This window comes from Trachurus trachurus, assembly GCF_905171665.1.
Source record: "Trachurus trachurus genome assembly, chromosome: 3".
NCBI lineage: Eukaryota > Metazoa > Chordata > Actinopteri > Carangiformes > Carangidae > Trachurus > Trachurus trachurus.
In genome coordinates, this window is record NC_139893.1 from 14551252 (window position 1) to 14575930 (window position 24679).

Genomic DNA, 24679 nt, shown 5'->3' on the forward strand with positions numbered 1-24679 from the left:
GTCAGCGTTGTCAACTTTATACGCACAAGCCCACAGGCTGCACGTGACTTTTATATGAGTACAAATGATGTTGTGAAATCACACCTTTTTAGAGCCTATGGTACACAACACGGCCCACATTTGGCGCAGCAAAAAATTTTAAAAGAATCTCACTCAACCACAAGTGTAAATCAGAGTTTACAATCTATATAACATACAAAACCATCTATCCTTAGAAGCCTAGTCTGGAAAGGAGAATGGATCAGTTGTTTTCTCATTGGGATAGGGTGACTTTGTAGCTCCATGAATTGAACTGAGAGCTCGGTCTAAAAGGCTAAAAGGAATACAAAGAGCTAACTACACCACCAGCCTTTTGATGCTTCTAATCCACTCAAATAAACATTAACTTTTGTGGGATAAAAAGAAAATCCAAAATGAAAATGTGAATTCCTTTTCATTCTGCTTGTCCATTCTTTTGGTTGCCATTCAGCTTTTGTCACATTTCCCTTCTTCTTAGACGAGGCTGTTTATGCTGTCGGTTTCCAGCGATGATAAAGGTAACTTTGTAGTGCTAATGGGATAGGAGGTAATATGTAGCAGTTGCTTGTGATAGGAAACATCCGGAAAGCCCATGCAGATCTACAGTACACTGTTAAAACCCAACGAGGACATTTGCCTTTCAAATCATAAGCTGTTGCTTTGAATTTTTAGGTGCTGTGCCGTTTCATGCACTCAGATGCAAGTCACTCAGAGGGTTCTTCATAACTGCCCCAGACAAAGGCAGAGGGGTCGCTCAAGGGCCATGTCATAAATACAGTGCTGATTGGGTCCAGGGTGGTGTGATAATCAGCCAAAATGTTTAAAATAGGGCTTGAATTTCAGACACACTGATGAATGCATGCGTCTCCTGATGTGAGGTTTGCCGGTAATGGAGCATGGAAGAAATAATTAGCTTTTAGTGAGAACCTGACATGTGGAACAAACACCTTGACAATTGCATGGTGGTGGAGGAGGGATGCACTACATTGAGGGGCATCTGCTTGTAATTGGATATGACAGGAATGAAGCAGACCTGTATTTTGAGTCAAGCTTTTACAAATGTTATTTCAAACTAAGTTGTTATTAGAAATTCCATCATGTCGGAGTGTAGACAGATAAGGATTTGATGGTCAAGTTATATTATTTGGGTAACAAAACAACATTTACAATCTCTGATTGGATTCATTTTAAAAGTGATACATACAAACTTTGCCTGAGTTGTAAATAATTGAATTCATTTCAAATTTAAATGCAGCTTTACCGAGACCACTTAGAGCATCCTTTTAAATTCAGAATGATAGTTTGGTTTATTGCAGATGCAAATCACAGCTTTAATAATAAAAGAATGAATGGCACTCCTGATCTAAACAAAACACAACTCCACCAGTACATCTTTTCCAGAATGAGGAAATAAATTGGCTTTATAAAATGCTTCTTTATAACAGAAAAATAGATATATAGGCCTATATAACCACTTTTCAGCCGTAACAGAGAAACGTATTAATTATTGGTAACATGAACTAGGATTTTCCTGGATTGATCACAGAACCAGGGCAACGTAAATCAAATGAAACACACAAGCACCCCCTGTGAATGCACACATGTACAAGCACACAGCAGTGTTTGGTGACACCGTAGCAGCAGGATGCAGAACTGTGCAATTAATCACTTCTCATACGCTCACACACAAGAGATGAGCTGTGTGCATTTTTAACAACCCTATTGTTACACTTCCACACTTGCATGTTCCTCTGAGACTCACAGAAATGGCTTCGGTCTCACACACACAGATTCTGAGAAACACAGAGTTGCAGAGTTTAAATAGTGCTCGGAGCATTACAATGTTTAGCACATGGTTCTTGAACGACGCGCCACAGACTGAATCCTCGGAGAGTAATAGAGGCGACATGTCTCCCCTTCAGAAACCAAAGTGTGACTCTGTGATTCTGAATTCTTTTCTGTCAAGGTTACATCATTTTTTTCTTCAATCCGTAGTTTGTAGCGGAGAGTGACAGGTAACAGGCACGGGATGAAGAAGGAAGGAAAGCCAGTAAAGGTCATGAGTCACATCTCTAAGGCATCAATGATGTTAATCCTCTTCCTTCTCCGCTCCACAACACATCCCTCCCTACTGAATTTCTGCCCAAACAAAACTCGACATAGAGGCCTGGGTGATATGAGGATTCAACCAATCTCACCTGCTCATCTCCTTCCCTCCTACTCCGCTGCCACACTCACACATGCAGTGGAGAAAATGGCAAAGAGAGGGCAGATTGCTATCACCAACCCTCACCCCCCTCCCAAAAAAAGAAATTAAAATCAGCAGGGTGGGATTACTTTGGATATTCCAAGGATGAATGCAGGGTTGTCCTCGAAGACACATACTGTATCATGTTTGCAAAAAAAATGTGGACAAAAATGCATGGAAATAATATTCCACCAATACTTCACATGGCACCTTTTGTGATATATTTTTTTTAAATACTTGTGGCTGAATTTCCCTTTTTCTGCATTATAACAAACCAAACAATGAATCAATAAAATTGAGAAAATAATAAGCAGATTCACCTATAATGAAATTATTAGCTGCAGCTGAATACAAACCAGTTCAAAAGAGCTCCACCTCCATCAACAGTACAATAGAGACCTAGTTCAAATGCACAAGTGATAATAATTTAATAACACTAATTTAATGATTAGAAAGTAAAAGTAGAACATCGAACACAAGTACGGACCTCAACCCTTCAAAGCACTTTACTTGTAATAGTGTTACACCTCGTACTTATACTGTAGCATTAGAGTATTTTTACTGTGTGCTGTTAATTCTTAACCTTAAGATAAAGATGTGAATACTTTTTCCATTAAAATATCGCTGTCACTGTGATACAGTGAAACTAATATTTCCAGAGACAGTTATACTAATTAATCTCACACAACTGTAACCTTATATTACAATACATACTGATCAATATCACAAAGAGATTACACAGTCAGTCAAGGGATATAATGTACTCAAAATATTTATTTATTTTTACTTACAGTATGCGGTTCTGCTCAAATTTAAAATCTGACACATTTGGGGAAGAAAACTGTAGAGGGGTTGGCAGCTCCTTTGCATTCATTTCAGTAATTTTATAAACAGTAATAAACACTAGCTTCACATAATCGAGGGAGAACAATAATGGTGATAAACAAAAAAATGTGCTCAATAAAATGCAGACTGCCGCCCAGGCCAGTGTCAAACAACATAAACCAGACCTCAGAGAAAAAAAATTTAATTCATAGTAAATGATCCGGATCTGACCCAAAATTGAATTTGTGTTTCTCGGTTTGGTGCAAATTGGTTCAGCACTTCTCGTGTAATCTTGCTGATAAAAGAATAAACAAGGCAACAGGCACATAAGAGACAGCCACCTTGGTGAAGGTAAATATTGAGATAAATGGCCAGGTCCACACCTCACACTTTTCCACATTTACAAACAGCATCCTGTGTTTATGAGCCATGAATCCAGGCAATTTAATAACAAACATTGGTTAAATTTCCAGAAAACATTTATTTAGACAAACGTATGAAGTATTTATTCTAAGTTTTATATCAACATTTCTATGATAGTAACAAGGCTCATACTTTTCCTTTCTCTCTCTCTCCATGTCCAACTCCATCAGACCAACTGAGCTACTTTCAGATCACAGAAGATGTCCTTCCCTCTCTCTCTCACACACACACACACGGAAATAAATACAATAAGTTTCACAGAATACAGTCCTTAGATTTGAGCTGCAGCAGTCTGTCAAGTCACATAAAAGATTTTTATTTCACACATACATGCACGCACACACTCCAAAATTTCTGTCTGTGACATAATGGCAGAAAATAACCAACACTAGCAGAAAATCTATCAAAAAAACTTCTGCTTCACCCTCTTCTGTCTCTGTAATTGTGTCTCTATTGTCTGCTCTTTTCTCTCCCTCTCTCTGCCGTGCTATCTGTCTATCCCTTATTCCACGTCATTGTCCTCATCCATCCGTCTTTGCCGCCGTGTTCCTCCTCGCCCAGTCCCAGAGTGTTGAGTCACTCCTTGGGGGTGAGGCAGTGAGTGCAGAACAATCCCTCTGTCTCTGGTCTATCAGCCGTCCTTTGATAGAGCTGCGGTTATTGATTAAAATGTCTGAGAGCTCGGCCTTCTGGGGCCCGGAACCTTTATCCAACCCTCTCCGTTTGCTCTTCACACTCACTCTTCCTCTTCATCTCTCTCTCTCCCCCAATTCCAATCCGTTCCCTAAAGACTCAGGCCCTGAACCCTCACTGACTAAAGTGACGTCAGCTCTAAGTGACAGAGTGTGAGAGTGTGTGAGGGTCCAGATGCTGTAAACATGAATGGAACAGCACTTACCCACTCTCACGACACGTTACCTTGACAACAACATGTTTTTAACTCCGCCCTTGGACCGATAAATTTACTGTACTTTCAATACGCACAAGGTGTGCGAGGGAGGCGGACTCAAAACAAAATATTCCTGGATCAGATCTGATCAAATCATCATCAATAATCACAAACTGCACGTTAATACTGACAGTAAACTTCTTTTCTTTTTATTTATTCCTTTTTTTTGGCTCCTGTCCATTAACAATAAAGAGACAGCTGAGCTCTCTCTGACTACTTGTGTTAATTTCTTTTTTTTTTAACACTTGCGTTCCGACGGCATCCCATGTGTTATGGTTTGACTTCACAACGCTATGAACTGTGGGTAATTCCCCTACCCAAAGTCAGCATCGGTGCTGACTTACGGTAAGGGGGCAGTAAGGGCTCATTCACTGACTCACTGACTTGATGATCTGACAACGGAACAGCCCTCACACACTCACGGACTTCCCGTGAACGCGCCTCTAAGTCAGTGAGTCCGTGAGGGGTCGGATTGGAATTGGGCCTCTGAGGCCTCTCTTTGCCTAACCCCCTTCATTGCCTTTGACTTCCTCCACCCTCATTTCCCCCTCTCTCTTCCTCTCTCTCTCTCTCTCTCTCTTATTTGCTTAAGACAACACAACAGCCAAACCAGACCCACTACCAGGCAAGTAACAAATGCCGTTCAGTTCAGTGACCATGTCTGTCATTACTCACGCCTGTGTATCAAGATCACAGACCAGGAAGAAAAAAAAACGTGCTATAAACCTGCATTCTACCGAATAACCATTAGGGGGCGACTCCACTGACTGCAAAGTGTGACTGTACCAAAGTCACTTCTCTCTTGTACTACCGAGTTCCCAGGTAAACTTTGTCAAGTCTTCAGTACAACAGGGTTTGCCTTATGGTTGTCTACCATGGGATTGAGAGGATCCCATGGTAAAGGATAGAGTAACGTGTCAAGAAAAAACCATGGGGGTGTTCAGTCAAGTCCAAATGAAAAGGTAAATTTGATGAATACTAATCTAAGTATGCATGTATACTGTAAGTATGCATGTATGCATCTGCGTTTTTAGCAAGTGCCAGTTTCCAAAGCTACCATATGCCATTCTTAGCCTTTTTACTTTACTTTGTATTGATGCTTTAAAGCTAATATTAGTCTTTTACTTCTGTTTTATTATCCACTGTTTAGAATTCAATTCAAATATTTTATTCTGCTATATCTTTAGTTGTGCTGGTGCAGACAGCCCCATGTGATAGTGTTTCCTCACACATCTGTCCTACTGTGTTCGAGAGTGTGTGGGCAATTATAACATGAGTGGGTGTGTGTGTACGTGTATGTGTATGCACATGTGTGTGATGGGGGTTGTTGGGGGTGGGGGTGTAAAGCACTTTGTGCTGCACACTTGCATGAAAAGTGCTTTATAAATAAAGTTGATTCGATTTGATATGCCTCATAATGAAACACTTAAGTGAACTACGGTAGAGTTATCAAAATTGTAAGTACACAAGACACAAGCAAAATGCAAACTCTCAGAGTCTTGCACCTTCATTATCAATGTTCTGTGTTCTTGTGCGACTACAATGCTGTGTGTTTTGCTATTGTTAAAATTCATACCAGATATGCTTAAAAATCATCAACAATCTTAAAGCAGGGAGCTTCATAAATGCCTTTATTGCACATTAAAAGCTGTATTAATTTCAGCACTTTAAAACACTATATGGATTTATAAAATAATGTAATAAATGGATTAATTAAAAATGCAGTGTGAAATTTACAATCAAATGCAAAATACTGGAAAAAAATAAATACGGCTTGGGGGAGAAGCTGTTCTGAAGTCTGTTCAAGGAAACTGTTTAATGGTTTACTTAGTTCACCATGGAAGGGACCAATAGGCAAAGTGAACATCGCAGTCAAAAGTTGACAAAATTAACAAAAACAACACTCATTACATTAGACATTGTCTGTTATGTTGTTGTATGTTAAAAAAAATCCATTATGACTCAATTGCAACAGCAAAAAATAAAACTGTCACTCACACATTTCACTGTTGCTGAAGTTAGGCTCAGAAAAACCATCATCTAATTTCCACTATAGGTAAAATGAGCACAAATGGCCCAGGGGTGTAATCCCATAAGTGAGGGTCATGCATAGGGCTGCCTGAAGGTGATGCCAGAGAAGATTAGTTTACGGATACTGCAGATGTAGGTGATGCAGGTCCTGCTTATTGGCTGCATCAAGGTTGTAGATGTCCCAAGACCATGGCTGGATGGGAAAGAAAAAAAAACATTGTAATAGTGAGTAATGTATCATAGGCTATAGAGAAAAAGGCTAAAGAAATGGCTCTCTTATTAAACAAAGTCCCCACAGTTATCTGAAAATGCATTATTCCCTCAGCAGACTCCTGTCTGTGTTATATAGCAATAGAAAGTGACTAATACTCTGTGTGTGTATGCGTGTGGTGTGATGGTTCCCAGCTCTCAGCTTATTCTTAAAGAGAGAAATATTATTTCTTTGTGTTATTTCTTTATGTTATTGACATTGAAATGAACAGGATCAAAAAAGTAGCTTACAAACACTTAACCAAAGACCATTAATATTAACTCACATTAACATAACATTGAACTGTTCTCCATTCATTGAACTAGGAGAATATAGTTACTGTAAATCACTAACTGTGTAACTTTGTTAAATTAGTTCATTTCTATCCACTGATTGGCTGAATAACCAGCGCATGGAGATGCCATTAATTAACTGTGATAACATTATTGTTTTGCAAAACACAATATTGTATTTCACTCGTTATATAGGAGTAGTTACACCTCACAGCCAGGTCACACACAGTGACTTCACCTTCAGTATAATTACAAAGTTACTCCTCATATATGATATGAACTTTACCTTCAAAACTGACTTCGTTAGCAGCAGCTTTGCACAGCTTAGACAGGAGGAAGATGAATCCAGGTTCCCGGTGTATGTTGAAATCAGATATGCCCCACCGTCCTCCTCAGCTCCACCCTCTCCCCCAAATCTGGTTTCTTCTGTTTTCAAAAAACCAAAATGGCAACAGCCGAACTCAAGGCTTCAACACAGCAGTTTCAACAATTTAAAAGGTGTCACCACCTTTTCATGAAATCATAATACTGGACTGTTTGGGCTTGCACATTGAACACAGTCAGTATACAATAGCAGGACCTAGACCTTAGGATATCCTGTGTTTGTAAATGCTTATTACTATGGAAATTACGCTGCCACTTGTTTGCCTGGATCTGTTGAATCTACTGTAAATTACCTTCAGTTCCCAGTTTATTATGAACACTTAGCTAAAACTCTAAACCTATTAATCGTTTGAAATTGTTTTATGAAGATTAAACTTTGTGTCATTTTAGAGGCTACAGTTTTGTGACTTCTCTGCTGTGAATTGCATTTTGTGTTTGTGGACTATAGATATTGGAAATAGCACCTCTCATTATATCACAATACAATTCAACAGCACTACATAAATACAAAGTACAGCCTCCAAACCTCTCAACAAGCTCAGAAATCTGAACAGTATGATATTCATTACATAGGTTTTATTCAACGTTGAATTGTTCAACAACATTGTCTTTTGTTTCCCATATATATAACAATATGTCAAATGTCTGTCATGTTTCAATATATAGGATAGTTGAAAACATAAGTAGCTAATATGTCAGGCATTATGTGTTTCTATACTTTCATTATAAATACAATCTATGATAGGCTGGTCAGTAATGAACTTAAAGTTGTCTCTGTAACAGCAGGATGTGCACATTCTTCATTAGCTAAATGCTTCCTTTTGAATTCCAAACCTAACAAGACAGACAGACACCAACATGTCTTCTATAAGAGACTTTAATCTGGGGTTCATAAAACTGTCTAATGAGATATGTTGCCAGGCAATCGGTTGAGGCAGTGTGCTGTGTTATATCTAAGTTGCTAGTTAATGGATTGAGACACATAGTAAGGTGCTGGCTAAATGCCAACTTCCCCCATGTTGAAAAAAGACATTAGGGAAAATGGCTGCCATTCTGTTAAAAGATGCAACGCATCAATTACCTGCAGACAAATGCGCACACACAAACACGACAAGGTCTTGTGTTTCCTATATGGGCTCATGTCTATACAACCCGGCCGCCATTCAAGCCAACAGCGAACAGTTGAACACTGTCGAACAAAGGAGCGGTCTCTCAGGTTCTGCCTCATCACATGTATATTAATCAGCCATGGGAGCCATTTCAGTAATCTCACATCAGGATGATGGGATTTATACGTTGCTGGTTTTGTTAAGCATTTGTTCTATTCTGTAATGATAACACTAGCAGTACGGATGTCATGCTTAGTGACAGCTGAACTCTGAGTCATTCACCACGGCATCCAAATAAGATTTCATATTCACACACGCTAATTTGCACTGGCTTATACAGCAGGATGCTGCAGCGTAATGCTCACTGGTCTTAAAGAAGAAAACCTGTAATTCGTGAAGGCTGAGGTGGACAAAACACCGCAGAGCACGGCAATAACAGGATTTTGATTGCCATCATTTTATTTTAGCTGGTAGTGATCCATTAGAATATACCTGGATTAGCCCAAATACCAATCCTTTGGATCAGCTCAGGACATCTCTAATTTCCAGTGGTATCTGTTTGGCTGCTGCCTGATGCATTGCTGGTGCAGAGAAAAATGTCCTCAGAGAATGAAAACAGGTTTGGGTTTGAGCTGTTTTTTGTTTGTGTTTTTCTTCATTTTTACTCTTCCATGTTGTTACTTGAGCTGTTGATTCTGCGGTTAGTTACTGACAAAGTCACTAAGATACTCTCTGTCTATTCTCTCTTCTCTTTCTCGAGCAGTCTGCTTGTGTCTGTCTGTTTCATATACAGTAGGACTCTTTTTGGTCATTGATTTGTGGGTTGTTATGATTCTGACCAAGTCACCACAACACTGAAAGACAGCTAAATTTGCTTCTCCTCCTCTTTCTCTTTTATACACCCTCACCCACCATGTCTGCGTGCACACACACAAACACACACACACACAAACACACACGCAGACAGAATTTCAAAACTGCCCTCCACAGCTCTTCAATAGTCTTGCTACTCCTCGGTTCTGTTTCATGCTTGTTGCTTAGTACCCAACAATTTTATGTGTCATTTCTTCATGTGGCGATGTGACAGAGGAAGATACAAGAAAATTCAGATATACTGTACTACAATACATGTCAGATTTTTAAGGAGAAAACTTGTCTTTGCACTCTGCCAATTTTATAATTCGAGGAAAAGTGAAAATCACCAGAACAAAGCTCACAACAAAGCTTTCAAAAAAACAACAGAGTTGCTGAATTGGGACACCACACTACTGCGAGCTAGAGTATAGTATGTCTATAAAAGCCTTTGCATTTAAAGAGCACAGTGGCGACTTACCGCACACGGCCAGTGCCCACAAGTATTACTTCCTGCTATTAAAAATCGTATTGGGTACAGGAACAAATTAGTTTTTATATCTGTTCAGCCTCCTCTCGGGTGCCTCAATCTTCCACCACAGGGAAAGAGCTGGTGGAGTGGAGACTGAGAGTGTTGTCTCACAGACTACTGTATATTCTGGGCTGCCTAATGTCCTACTCATAAAAGCCCTGGATGGATGAGTTTAACTTGACACTCATGACCTCCTGAGCTGTTGGCAAAATGCTAATGATTTGTGATTGAAGTTAGACTCTCACAAAGACCTGGCTGTGCATTGGTACGGTGCTTCTCACATGCAAGGTCCTCATGCAAGATGGATGCTTGTGTATTTCTCTACATGAAATCTGTAGTTAGTAAAAGTTGATTTTAACTTTGTTATCATGTTTTTCTGCTTCAGGCACAGTCAACAAAGGCTTTGCAATGTCTGAAAATCTAAAGGCAGATAAATAATACTCAAAATGTGTGTCTGAAATGCTATTGAAGAGGATGAAGCCGATTAAAAAGGCAACAATTTTGATAAGTAAGTAACACTGAAATAAATTTTCGGGCAAAAATGACAGAAATCCGGCGCTCTGACACACAAGGCTTCTCAAATGTGAAGATTGAAGATTGAAGATTTGATTATCAGACTATCTTCAAACTGAATAAAAAAGGCTGAGGATGTGACACTTTGTCTGACAAATTGAAATTTCTGGTATGTTACAGATCAAATAGTAACTAAATAATTAGGGGAATAATCAATACTAATAATTTGTCACAGCTCTAAAACCGTGCATCAACAGACTACAGCAAAGCTTGATGAGAGGAAACATGGCTGACAGGGAACATGGGAGAGATGAGTTGTCTCTTCTCCCATGTTCATAAATGCTGGATGAGATGTAAAACTGCTGCAAGAAAATGGTCAGAAAACAACACTGAGTGGTTTTTAAATCTTCAAGATAAACCAAACTCCATGTCATGAGTTGCTGTAGTACTGTACCATAATGAGCACACAGAAAGCGTTTCTTGTTTTCTTAAAAGTTACAGTCAGCTGAGGCCTGTTGGAAGTGAGTCTGGGGTCATGACAATGTGAGCTTAGCTTCAGTTTAAAACAAAAAATGCCCTGTGATGAACTTGTGTTCTTGTACCAAACACCACCACCTCCACTGACCTTTTATAATTCAGTTCATCACAGTTGACAACTCACCAATGCAAACACGCCTCAGTTTCTACTGCTCAGTGCCTGAGACCAAAGACGGCAACGTCATCACATATGATTTACAGTTCCTCTGAATCAAAAGCTATGCTAAACCAAAGCAATAACATTACAAAATATTATCACTACAATGCTTACTTAGTTTAATGCACGAATTTCATTTAAAAGGGTTTGTCTCTCATCATAATCATTAATCAATACCTGATACCACTCTTTTAAAAATGCAGTATGAAAGCTGCAAAAGGGACTTGAGAGCACAGTTAGTTAAAATCTTGCCTCAATCTGAATATATGAAATAAAAGCCACAAGCTGAATAGAGAGCATGGAAACTACTGACAGTCATGAGGCGAGACACGCCCCACATACTGTCCACAATGCTGCTCAAAAGACAAATGTTTTTCTGCCTCCAGTTCATGCTTTGCTGCAGAGAAATAAACAGGACAGTTGTTAAAAAGTTAGAACAAATATTATACTGTTCCAGGTCAGAGCCCAGGGCGCGACTGAGCATCCCTCTTAATTGACTATATCTTAGATAGTTGCGATAGTTGTCAGAAAGTTATGACAGAATCAGGCAGCAAAGAAGAATGCACACGCACACAACAAACAGTCCCTATAGAGAAATGAATAAATAACAAACCAACTAAAGAACCCTCTAACTATCTATCAATCTATGAGAGGAGAGGAGAGGAGAGGAGAGGAGAGGAGAGGAGAGGAGAGGAGAGGAGAGGAGAGGAGAGGAGAGGGGAGGAGAGGGGAAGAGAGGAAAGGAGCATGAAATCAGATCACTAATCTTATGATGTGACTATTCACCAGAAGTAGGCTAACAGCGTGACACTCTTGCCAACTGTATAAGCAACATTTTACATCCAAGCAAGCTTTTTTTATCATGTTGCTGCAGTGGCCATATTGCAGAAAAACATCCTCAGCACCGTCACAGTCACCTTTCGTGATAGGATAACTGTTCTCTTGTAAAGCTCCAGAAATGCTAAAATGAAATGCATTTTCTTGTTCGAAATTGCAAGTAATGCACTCGATTACACACAATAATGTAATCTTGTAGATTGCATTGCTTCCATAATCAATTTATGAAGCAGAAATTTGAACTCAAATTTAAATTATCATCATCCTCCAAAGTGGCAGAGCCCTCCCTCCTTCCCCTGGTCTAAAACATCCTACGTAGAGCCACAGTTACATTTTATTAACAAACAGAAAAGAGAGGCAATGTTTTATTATTCAAAGCTGTATTTGGCTTCTCAAAGAGTTGCTTTGAGGCCATCATATGTTCATATGCATATTAATCAAGTCAGCTCACGCTCACTGAGATTCTCTAAGATACACCAGAAAAGTAGCTTGATTTGTTGCTTGTCACTTTTCAGAATTAACGTCACCGAGCAAATAAGTGTAGAGTCGGTAAATCACTGGCAAGGATGACAAGTTGGCAAAGAAGAAGAAGAGAAGAGATTGCATCTCCCTATTGAATGTCCACTTTTTAATATCCGTGGTATCTGGTGTTACTGTGGTAATGGTATCAATTACAGATCTGGAGAGTTATCCTTCATCCTGCAGGAGACACGGAGCAATACATTTGTGAAACCATTACTGAATGCTGTCACGCGTGGACCCAGGAGATGTAGACTGGCAGGATAACCCTCACAGAAGATGTCAGCTGCATAACTAACATACCACATCCACACAGAAGCATCCTGGATTGAAACTACTACAGTATGAAGCTTCTTTCTGTGGCACTAAGGAAAAGCCGTGACTTCACAGCAGGGGACACAGTTTAAACTGAGTTAAAGGTGAATTCCTAATGTAATGTAATGCAGTGGAGGGAAAGACGAGGTCGCAGCATGTTATGTTATCACTGCTATGGATACAATAGAGTCATATTGAGCTTAAGCCTGGTATTTCCATTCTACGAGAGGAAAGGAATAGGAAACGTTTCACTTCACTGTGGCTGTTATAGCCCAGGGTGGAGCATTTCAATGCAATGCTTGTCTAACAGCATGTGAAACAATTGTGACAATATGTATACATCTATCTCACAATCCAACTCCACACCTAACACAGCAATTGACCAGGTGTCTGAAAGTGTTTGAGTAACAGGCTGACCTTCTCGCTCCTGTTTTTTTTTTTTATTCTTCACACAACTCTTTCTATCACTGTCCAGTGTACAGCTGAATACTGAATGGAGAGGCTGTGAAAAAAGGGTCTGCCCTCATCCCCATTTCTACGCTTCATTGCATCAAGACTACAAAGACATGCACAAGAGACAGCGTCTTGGAGCGTTATCAAGGAGGCAATGTGATGGCGCTCGGAGGAGGCTATGAGAGCAGGCTCTGCGCCCCACCTTTGAGACGTGATGGTTCAGAACAGCGGCAAACACTTTCTGCCTTTAGCCAAGTGTAGACGACACACAGATCAACACGTTTACTTTCTAGTTTCTAAGCAGCTCGGTAGGATAGTTTGTCCCGTGTGCAGTCATAATTAATGAGAGGCAGCCTGTTAATAAGGCCCAGGTCGAGGACTGTATCATCATCCTTTATAAACTTTAAGCACTGACTGTCAAAATCAGCAGAGTTCCCACTGTAGCTCCATAGTGCTGAGTGGCTGGTTTTCAATGACTTTATAGCAGAAGACGATAGAATTTGTACTTTGTGTGAAATCCAAGAGGTGGAGAATGAAATTCATTTTGTGTTATACTGTCCTTTCTATGACTTCATAAGACAAAAACTGTTTAGCAAGGTAGATCCAAATAACGAATTTGTGTGGTTGGACGATCCTGAGAAGCTAAAACATCTTTTTCAGTTGAAAATATTAGCATTTTCTTTATTCCTTGAAAAGGCTTGGGCAATGAGACAAAGAGCGATATACAGATGAGTACTGAAAGTATACCTTAAGTTGTTTATTTATGTGTCACACTTGTGTGGTGGGTAATACCAACAGGAAGGACTGTCTAGTTTTTGATTTGTCAGTAAATGTGTCTTGTAATCCCATATGGGATGGGCCACGATGGTGGAATGACATGAAAATAAATAGTCATTCATTCATTCATTCATTCATTCATTCATTCATTCATATATATAACCTTACTAGGGCTAATGGCTGGGTGGTAAGTCATGCTAAATTTGCAATCACTACTTCAAACTTGTTGAAAAAGAAGTGTGTATCCAATGCTGTTAATATTCCTACAGTATTGCTCTTATTCTTTCATATTTAGCATATATTTATATTTCTATATACGTATATTCTTTTTTAAGCTCTTCCAGTAGTGGTGAGTTATTACAACAAAACACTGCCAGTACCACAGGTGCACGGTTAAATGTTACGGTTAATTATTTATGAGGAAGAACCTTTTTTTGACCCACAACAGCAGATTTGAGCTGCTGTTGAGCAAGGCACTACAGTGTGTTACTGTAGAAATATACAGTTGGGGATTGCAGTCATCCCAAGACAAATAAATTAAAGAGAAGGATGCCTACTGTCACAGCCTGCAACAACAACAAAACAGGAAAACAACTATCTCTCCTGGCCTCGCTGAGAAGGAAACTGTGCTGCGTTGAAATATTCACCAGTTCTCATCGCCCAATATTCTAAGAGTCACCATTGATCTTGATCTTATCCTCTAAGTACCGAACGTTGTAAGAACCTGATGGGTGTGTAATTGTTTTGATTCATGCACCGGTGGTCATCTCTTGATCACGTCGTTTGTGTTACGGATACACTGATTTTGCAGCTACACCCCGACTGATATCACATCATACCTAGTGGTGCGTGTGTTTTCATGTCGATACATTGAACGTTAATCATCACAGCGAAGACCCGGTCACTCTCAATTATACTATCATAGCTACTCGGGACAGATTAAAGACAAAGGAATAGGAGGGAGAGAAAATAGTTGGACACGAATGTTGACAGTTGGACTCTGAGTAATAATGCAGCTGGCCAGAGGTCCACAACTACTGTCATGTTGTAATATCTTGTTGGAGTGGAAGAAAACAGAGGAAAGAAGATGTGGATGACAAGACCGGAGTCAACAGTTTTCTTCTGCAACCTTGCACTTCACAGACTCTCAGACATCTTGCCTTGCATGCCTTTGCCTTGCAACTATAATTTTGTAAACCATGGGATGCATCATCCTGTCATGTCTTCAGGTGTTGGTTCTTCACCCTGACCCAGACGTGACAGGTTTTAAACTATGGTGTTGCTGATTTAAGAGCATAGATAATGACCTTCATGGATTTTCATATATACTGTATATCAGATTTTTTTTTGCAGTAATGCCTGTATGGAAATATATACAAAAAATTAAAAAAGGTGGTGGCTCAGTTTAATTTTAATACAGATGAAATTATGTGCATATTAAGTTTAGTAAGAAAGGATTCAAAGATGAAGAGGAAACATGGGGATGGTCCCGTCCAATGTGACATTTAGGGAGAACGTATTCATCTTCTGTTTTATGGTAAAAAAATTTATCACCACATCTATAAAATGCCACATCCAGTGTAATAATTGTGCTGGGAAAAGGCCATACAATCTCTTGTAATACTTTGTTTTATATCCATCCATATTGTGAGGCGGAAATCGTAACCCAGTGGGTGGAGTAATATAAGTAGCAGTGCATTTTTTCATTGGACATTTGTTTTCATTAAAATGTGGTTAAAAATTGAAACACGGGATGGAAGAGGAAAGAACAGATGCAAGAAGAAAAAACAACAAGGTCACCAAGATGCCCCATGGTGACTCCATGTTTTTTTGTTTTGTTTTTTTAAGTTGTTTTTCTTTCAAGATGCACTGTAAGCCTCTGGCAAAGAGATTTTAGAACAAAAAAGCTAAGAGTTGCTTTTCTGACATGATACTGAATTATTCTCTCAATACCTGAATCATAACAATGTTTTACTGTACCATGTAATCTCCAGTACAACCAATTATAAATGTAGCATTTGTAATTGGGAAAACCAAATGACTAATCACAGGCATCATAAACAGTGATTATTAATAGTAGTCAATACTACACAACATAACTTCATATGCAGTGGTTCATTAAAACAAGACTGCAGATGACACGTTTAGCACAACATGCGAGATATGATGCATTCATCAATGATTTCCACATTCAACCATAAATAATACTCTGATTAACATATCAGTCATGTTCACGATGCAGACTGTGGAAATACAAGATAGCCTGCTGAGCTGAGCCACGCTGACTGCACCAATCGACCTGTGTTGCAGACACGTAAGATTTACAGCATCTTCACAATGTCCATTTATTTCACAGAGTGATTATTTTCACTTTTAGGTTTTTTTTCAAATACGAAAAACCGAGCGGAGCTGACAACGAGATCTGGAAGCTTTCAGCACTGGGACCAGAAAACTGTTTTTCACAGGCACAATTAAATGCAACTGGATTTTCCTTGGTGTTTTGTGTCGAGTGGGGAATCAATATTAAGGTGGAAATTCAAATTAGAGAAACAAATGTAATGTATGCTCGATACGTAAATAGATCTGATTAAAATGGATCCAGCCTTGGCACTAATGATGCCAGTTATTTGTTTTCAGTTGCACAGACAAAAGAAGTGATAAGGAGCCTTGTCATTAAACCACAACTTGTCATTTGTACGTTTGTGTTCAATTTAAGTGAACAAGGTATATCGTTTTAATTAGTAAGTGGAGATAAGAATTTGAAGAGCCAAGATAAATGTTTTCCCCTGCTTATAGTATGCATGTTAACAGTATAGATACAAGAGAGTAGTACTATCAGTGTTCTCATCTGTCTCACTGCAACAAAGCTAATAAGTGTATTCCTAATGCAAAAGATATTTTTTATTCGTATGACAGATTTTTTCTGGTTAGCCTAATTCAAAAAGGTAACTATTTTTTGCCTGATGTAAAAAGCGGTTACCATGACTCCAGCCTCCTTTACTGTATTTGAGAACATTACGTTCCTGCGAATCGTTGTTCATTTTAAACACCCCCGAAGTGAAGACTGATATGACCGGTCAGTCACCAACAGCTGTATGCTACTGTATGTGACATTTGCTGCAGCAACAAAACAATAAAAGTCAAAAAGCTCAGTAGGATGATACGTGAGGCTGGTGCAACGGGCAGTGGTGTTATATTTTTGGCCGGCTTCTCCTGGTGGGCTACAACTTGATAAGCTTCGGTAATACACATGTTGTTGTTTTTTTCAAATGTGTGTGTGGCTCTCCTCTGAGGTTAGGATGGGCAACACATTTGTTCAAAAGAGAGCTTCGATATTATATCATATCATATCATGTTATATTAAGTTACATGAATTTGTAACACTGAAGCTGTTTTTAATAAGATAATTTATATCTTATTTCAGTAGCTCACGGGGTCCATGAAATAACAATGTATTTTAACTAAATTAAAGCTTTGATGTGACGTTATATTACTCCATTGTAATATGTGGAGCTGTATCAATATATAAATCACAAACTTATAAATATAATAATTAGATACCACAGATCAGGAAATATAAATTACAGCTTCAACGTAACATTATATTACAACATAATTATATGGTTACATAATATATATGGTAATCTAATGAGTGATATACTTTATACATATAAATTAGATAATTAGGCAATACTGAGAGGTTGTTAGTGGATGAAGAGAGTAGCACAAAGACAGGCTAGGTGGTTGGCTGAGTCACCAATGACTGCTGATCTAAAAGAAATGATCCTTTTCCAATTTTCTGACCATAATTTTCAGGTAAAAGATCTGTTCTCTAATTAGTTGCCGCTTCCAGTCAAAGGCACATTATTACAAACAGCAGACAAAAACAGGGACAAAGTGGATAGATCAGACAGACAGACAGACAGAAAGACAGACAGACAACTGCCAGCTGACTTATCTAATATGTTAAAAGAAAATTTCTCCAAAGCCACCTTATTAAGACTTCAGACAGAGTTAGATTCAGACAGAGAACAGTCTGACCCTTTTATGAGTAGGAAGTAGACAAAACAAAACGATTAGTAGAAAGGAAGTGAGACGATGAAAAGGGAGTGGTCGGAGCAGGCGACAGAAAGAGATGAAAAAGGTAAATAGGCAGGAGATGGGGGGCTGGGAGGGGACGGATCACACTTCAGGACAGAGAGAGAGCGTGTGAGCAAGAGGAAGGAGGAGGAAAAGGACAATAGTTAAAAGGATGAGGCAGAGAGAGAAAGATCCAGAGAGGAGGAGAAGAGCAGGGGAGAACATTATATCAGATCTGAGTGCAGGAAGTCATTTAGTTAAATTTAGCCATCATTTAGAAAGCTCTTCATGCCCTCTAAACAGCTCCACACCAGCAGGCTACTGGATGCCACAAAATGAATGCTAAAATCAAAATTAGGAGAAGAAGGGAGAGAGGAAAAGAGGAGAGGAGCAGGCTTGCTATGTGACACCTCTCTGTGTTCTCTGTCTTAGTCAGTGCAGTGACGTCAGCTTTTTAACAGCATTGGTGTCAAATCTGGTCTCCCTCCTGTTTCTAGCACCAGGAAAGAGAGCCTGAAAGAGATTATTAGACAGCAAATGTGGATTTTTCCTGTATGTTTATAAGACTTTTATCCTTTTTCATCACTGCAGATGTGTGATGCGTTCATTCTACGGAGATTCGAATCTCAATAAAACCTGTTTGATTTGATACTACCTTTGTCAAACTTTAAAAGCTGCTTCTTCCTCAAAAAATATCACCCTAAACAGCATGCTCACTACACACTGCTCTTAAGAAAATGTTTATGAGTGAGCATCAAACTGGAAATGACAGTAAGGAGTTAAGGGTCAAAATCTAACAACGCAGGCGACTGATATAACTTCATGTCACTGTAAGCCTGGCAACGCCATTTGTACAATGGCAATTCCTCCGTGTCGCTGCTCATTTCACTGTTAAATGAAGGCAGCAGAAATGGAAAGAGCAAAGTCCAAAATAAGATCGGTTGAATCATCAAAACACACAAAAAGAATAAAACGAGGATCAGAGAAACTTGTAAGATCTCTGCAGGGAAATCGCTTTGTTACAACTGCACGACACACAGAAAGTAAATGAGTGGGAAAAAAGTAAAAACTACAAAAAAAAATGGAAACAATAATTGCACTGTTAGCAAATACTAAAATGCACTAATGCAAATGTGCAAAAAGTAATGCGTGAGGTAGAACCACTATAACTCTAACATTAGCATACATGAGGTCCAGGGTCCAATCTCCTCTGGTAGGTGTATCTCGGTCCACTAAGTGGGGAGTCTCCTGCAGCCACTTCAGAGCCACTGTCTTTTGAGATTTTGAAAATAAAAACATCTAAAAGGGACTCTACAAACATCTAAAGAAGAATCTGTCTCCACATGGTGCCATTTTATCAAAAACACCACAAACATAACCACCATAGGAAGTACATTAACTTTTTAATCATTCAGTTTTAACTGCAAATGGAGGTGCATAAGGTTCCTGATTAAATATTAATTAGAATATAGGGAAAACTGTAAGCTTTACAGCTCTTAATGCAGAACATTAAATACATTAAAGCCTAATGTGCAGGAGTAGAGGAAAACAGAATTAGTTTTTCCATCTAGATGCACTTCTTTCCTTCATTGGCCCACAGGATCTATACAGATGCATATTTTCAGTGTGGCCTCTTTGTGCCTTTGCACACCATGGATTTTGGATGTTTGCCGTACCGCTGGCATTTATACACGCCTTGTTCTGTATAATGCTCCTTTATGTCTATTCTAGTCACATCTTCAAACTAACAGCAAAGTCAAATAATTGAAATAAATAGGAAACTGTTAATAAAATCAGATTTCCCAGCTGGAAGTCACCAGTTATCACTCCTACACAGTTCAACCCTGTCTGCTAGATACAGCATTGTGTTAAAGTGTCCAGACTTTGACCAGTGCTGTACAGAGAGCAGGATTGTGACACACTGAAGACTGGGGCTTGATGTCTTTACAGCATGAATGTAAAATATGTCCCGTTCTGTCCCTGCAGTCACTTTTAAAAGTAAGTTTTTATAATTCTTCAAATGAACATCATAACCTCCATGAAGGTAGGATTTAAAGAGAGACTGTGGGATTAGACTACATTAGTTATAGCTAAGTGTTCCTGATGAAATGCCACCTAAGTGTATATGCTATTGTCCATTGAAGATGGAAATGTTACAGTTTTAATCTCTTACATGTTGGCTCTTCTTATCAGCTTTGATTGTTGATATAATTAAGCTGTGTGTATTGATGACTTATGGCCCTCCTTATTTAAACTCTGGATGTGCTCCCCTCTTCCTGTATGGGTGTCAGTGCATCCTGGGTACCTAACTGTGCTGTAAGCTGCTCTGGCACTAGCAGTATGCAGTGCCGTACTGCTGCAGCTAAAGCTAAGTCTTCGAGAGATAATGGCTTATTGTCTGCTTCCCCTCAACCATCAACAGATTAGAGGCATGTAGACACGCAGGCTCTCCCTCTCCCTTTCTCTTCATTTCTCTCCTTCTCCTCCTGTTTTTTTTCCTTTCTTCCTGCCCCCTCCCCTCTCTCCCTCCATTCCTCTTATCTAATTTTTCTTCTCTATAAGCCAACTCACTCTCTCACACCCACCCCGCACCCCGTATCGTTTTTAAACATGTTCTCTCTCTCCTCACTGCCAGAAACACAAGAAAACTGCAGCATCAGCCGAGCACCCACCACCACCACACACTCGCCTCACTTCACTCACTCTCTCCCAGTGTCTCCCTCAAACAGATATAACGCCAACAGTGGCTGATGTGGCCATCTGACATTTAGACAAATGATCTACGGAACCGGGTGAGGAAATAGAGAGGGGAAAATGAGAGTAGAAAGAAAGGCATAGAGAATAAAGAAGCAGAAGAAAGAAAATAAGAAAGGGGGAGGAGAGGGGGGGGGGGGGTAGCAAGATGAGGTGCAGAATTGTGAAAAGGCTGGAGGAGGACATAGAGATACTGAGAAAGAAAGAGAGAGGACAAACTGAGAGGAATATTGGCAGAGAAGCAAGACAGCAGCAGCACAGGAAGAGGATAAAATGGAGAGAAAAAAATAAAAGGCTGGTGAAGAGAGGAGGAGGAACTGCTGGGGAGTAGAAGTGGAGAATGAAGAGACGGAGGAAAAGAAGTAGATAGAGGGCAGATGAGACTGTGACAGGAGAGTTATTTCAGTGGTCATATAGACATCTCAATGAAAATGCCAACAACCTAATCTAAGGACTCAAAAGGGCAAAGAGAGAGAGAGAGATACTGAATGAAAGTTTAAAAAAAAAAAAAGAGTGGGGTGGAGGAAGTTGTTGAGGACGGAAGAGCAGAAGAGGAAGAGAGGGAGGATAAACAGTGGAGGTACAGATGGAGAAAAGGAGGACAGCGATAAAAGGGGGAGGGGGGAGCAAATTGAGAGGAATGAGTGGCAGGGAGGGGGGAAAATGGAGCAGAGGATGATACATACGGCAAAATGTAGAGTAGAATCAGAGTCAGGGATGAACAGACGGGAAGACATGAGGGGAGAGAGAAAGGGCAGAGGGATGAAACAAGAGATGAGATAAGGGATGAGTGGAGAGGGAAGGAAAGAAAACGGGGTGAGAGAGAGAGAAGAGAATCGGTTGCTTGTTGACATTCAAGAAGCACTACTTGAAACTCCTCACAGAAGCAGCTTATTGTCTAATGTGCTGAAGATGTGCTGAAGGGACCTGATACCGTCTTTGGCGGCGAAATCTGGCAGAATTAGAACAAATCTGAGTCGAGAACAATGTTGGAGGGAGGAAGAAAAAACATAACTAGTCTAAAAAACAAAAAAAACAAAGTGAGATTTACACATGCTTGCATTTTAAACCATAAAGGAAGACGGGCGGGCAAGACAGACAGAAAAGCTGTGTTATTTAGCCATCATTTGTCAGACAGAAGTAAGCGACTGTCGTTGTTCGGATTTAATGGCCTGTAAAGGACACTGCAACATCAATTTTCATACAGCTGTGTGTGTGTGTGTGTGTGATTGTGAGAAAATGAGCAAGAATGTGTGTGTTCATGTGTGTGTGTGTGTGTGTGTGTGTGTGTGTGCAGCTGATATTGCTACGGCTGGAGACTTTACAACCTTTCCTTTATTATTTCCTTATCACACTGCTTAAGGCCTTCCCTCCCTCCTTCTCTCCTTCTCCTCCTCGTTCTTAACCCCCTCCCTGCTGCATGTCTTCTTTCCCTCCTCCCTTCAACCTCCTCACCATTTTTCCCTGTCTCTCCATCCATCTCCCTGCCTCGCCTCTGCAGCTGACACGGCAATATTGCTCAGTTTACACTTACAGATGTCAGTGTGCCGTGAAAACCTCAGCGTTTCATTTTTAAACCTTTTTCATCTTTTTTTCCCTCTCTCTTCTTTGTTTTAGTTTTTCTTTTACATGAATTGATGAATTGTTTCAAATGTTTCCATTGCCCTATGTAATTTAATTTAGTTTAATACAATTGAATTTGATTTGATTTACTTTGATTTGATTCCTCTGGATTTCGGTGGATAAAATCCTATTTCCCCCAAGGATGGCACAGGGAAGCATTGGTAATAAAGCACATTGTGGTCTTTAATGGGAACAAATAAAACCTAAATTTAACAAGAAACAATTTAACAGCCATTATGTGCTAAATACGTTTCTTGGCCTTTGGACCCTGGAAACTCATTCCAAACCTTTTTTTTTTTTTTTTTGTAGCGGTTAAACACAGTTGAGAGCCTCACATTCCCTCCATCTCTCCATCTGCTCTCTCTCCCTCTCCTCCTCCTCCTCCTCTCCTGCTCTGCCATTAAGAAGGTACCTTGTAGAAGGCCTTCAACAAATCAGCAATTGCCTCAGTCAGTCACGTAGCCAGCCTGTAACACAACCAATCAGCCTGCAAGTCAGTCAATCAACTTAACAACCAGTCCATCATTCAGTCCGTAAATCAAACTGACAGTCAGTCAGTCAGTCAGTCAGTCAGCCAACCTGCTGGCCAGTTTCTCACCTCCTCCCTCCTCTCCCACTGTCTTCCCTGTGGGGCTCTGCTGCAGTGGCACGGTGCATCACGGGACCTTTCCAGCAGCGCTCCTATGATCTTGGTTTCTACAAGCTAACATCTATTACCACCCTCCTGGTTTCTCCCTCACTTTCTCCCAATCTCTTTTTCAGCCTCTGTCTTCCTCACTTTGTGCACCACAGGGGCCATACTTTTTTTTTTTTTTTTCTTTTTTGTCGTGTCCTCATGATGTAGGTTCAACACTGCTAGCGACCATTACCGATCATTAAAAATGAATAGAATAAGAACGATGCTACTGGAGCAGCGATAGCCTGTGGCTAATGCATTTATGCTCAGACGTACACATACACACAAGCTCAACTGAAAAAGCATAAACACAAGTGCACAGACAAATATGCTGGTTATTAATGCGGACATGCACAGAAATGTTCCAAATACCACGCATGAGAGTGCAGACACACACAAACACACACACACACAGGACTCTGACGATAAACAACCCTTTACTGACAGCCACATACTTTGTATCCTTGTACACAGTTGCTCTGCCTGCGCTCATTTGCACACAAACTTCCAGACTTTATGGAAATGCATTTTAATTCCTTCACATGGACACACTCATACAAGCAAACACACCCACTCATGCAGACTTGTGTTAACAAGCAAACACCAATACACATATATAAACAAATTCGTAACTAACACATTCACTTTCAACTTGCAACACTACATTAATATGACACACAGCTTGTACAGCTTTCGCATGGCTGCAGTCAGAAAAGCTGTGTACACACACACACACGCACACATTCATAATGCCTTGACACAGTGGAACACACACACATACACACTTTTAGCTTACGCATGGACATTCACACACAAAAGGGCACTCAAGCACAAAATAATCCTTTCACTTCCCCCCCCCCTAACACATACAGATCTAACCCTAACCCTAAGCATTTTTCTCTTTAAGGCCAAGACAAACACCCACACTCACTCGCAGACCGTTTCTTCTTCAAAATGATTCATCTTCTGCAGACTTCTCAACTTTCTACAGATACGGTGGTAAAACACCACTTTGAAGAGCAGTGAACCCGTTAATGTGAGTGACAACTGCATTAAAACACTGGACTGTTCAGCAGATAAGTGGAGTACACATAATTTGACTAAAAACACAGAGAAAGACGGAGGGATCTGGGAGGTGGTTGTCAGCGAGAGTGGAACACAGAGAGGGAGACACTAATAAACAATCTGAACCCTTTGCCAACCTGGAGAGTAATTATTACTGTGGCTATGTGTTTCTTTCAGTGTGTGTGTGTGTGTGTGTGTCTCTCACTGTCTCGCTCGCTCCCTAAAAATCACATTAATGGATGAAAGTCGCTTCTGCTGCTGCTGACTCGTCGCTTTGAAATGGAAATTTAACTCATTGGCTCCATATGTAGAGCGCACATACACACACACTCATACACACACACATGTACAGAGCGTAGGTGTGCTGTAACAGTGTCTCATACTCGCACACACATAAAACACACACGCACAGACTATGCCCTTAAACCATGGAACTAAGCAAGAGAAAAACTGAAATAA

General features: G+C 39.9%; 1 protein-coding gene across 1 annotated transcript in view; it reads right to left on the bottom strand.

The window, feature by feature from the left end:
- LOC310984129 (CUB and sushi domain-containing protein 1-like) overlaps positions 1-24679 on the bottom strand; it is a gene marked incomplete at both ends in the record, with an annotated part of 396452 nt that overhangs the window by 362955 nt on the left and 8818 nt on the right. The gene's annotated exons all lie outside the window — the stretch shown is intronic.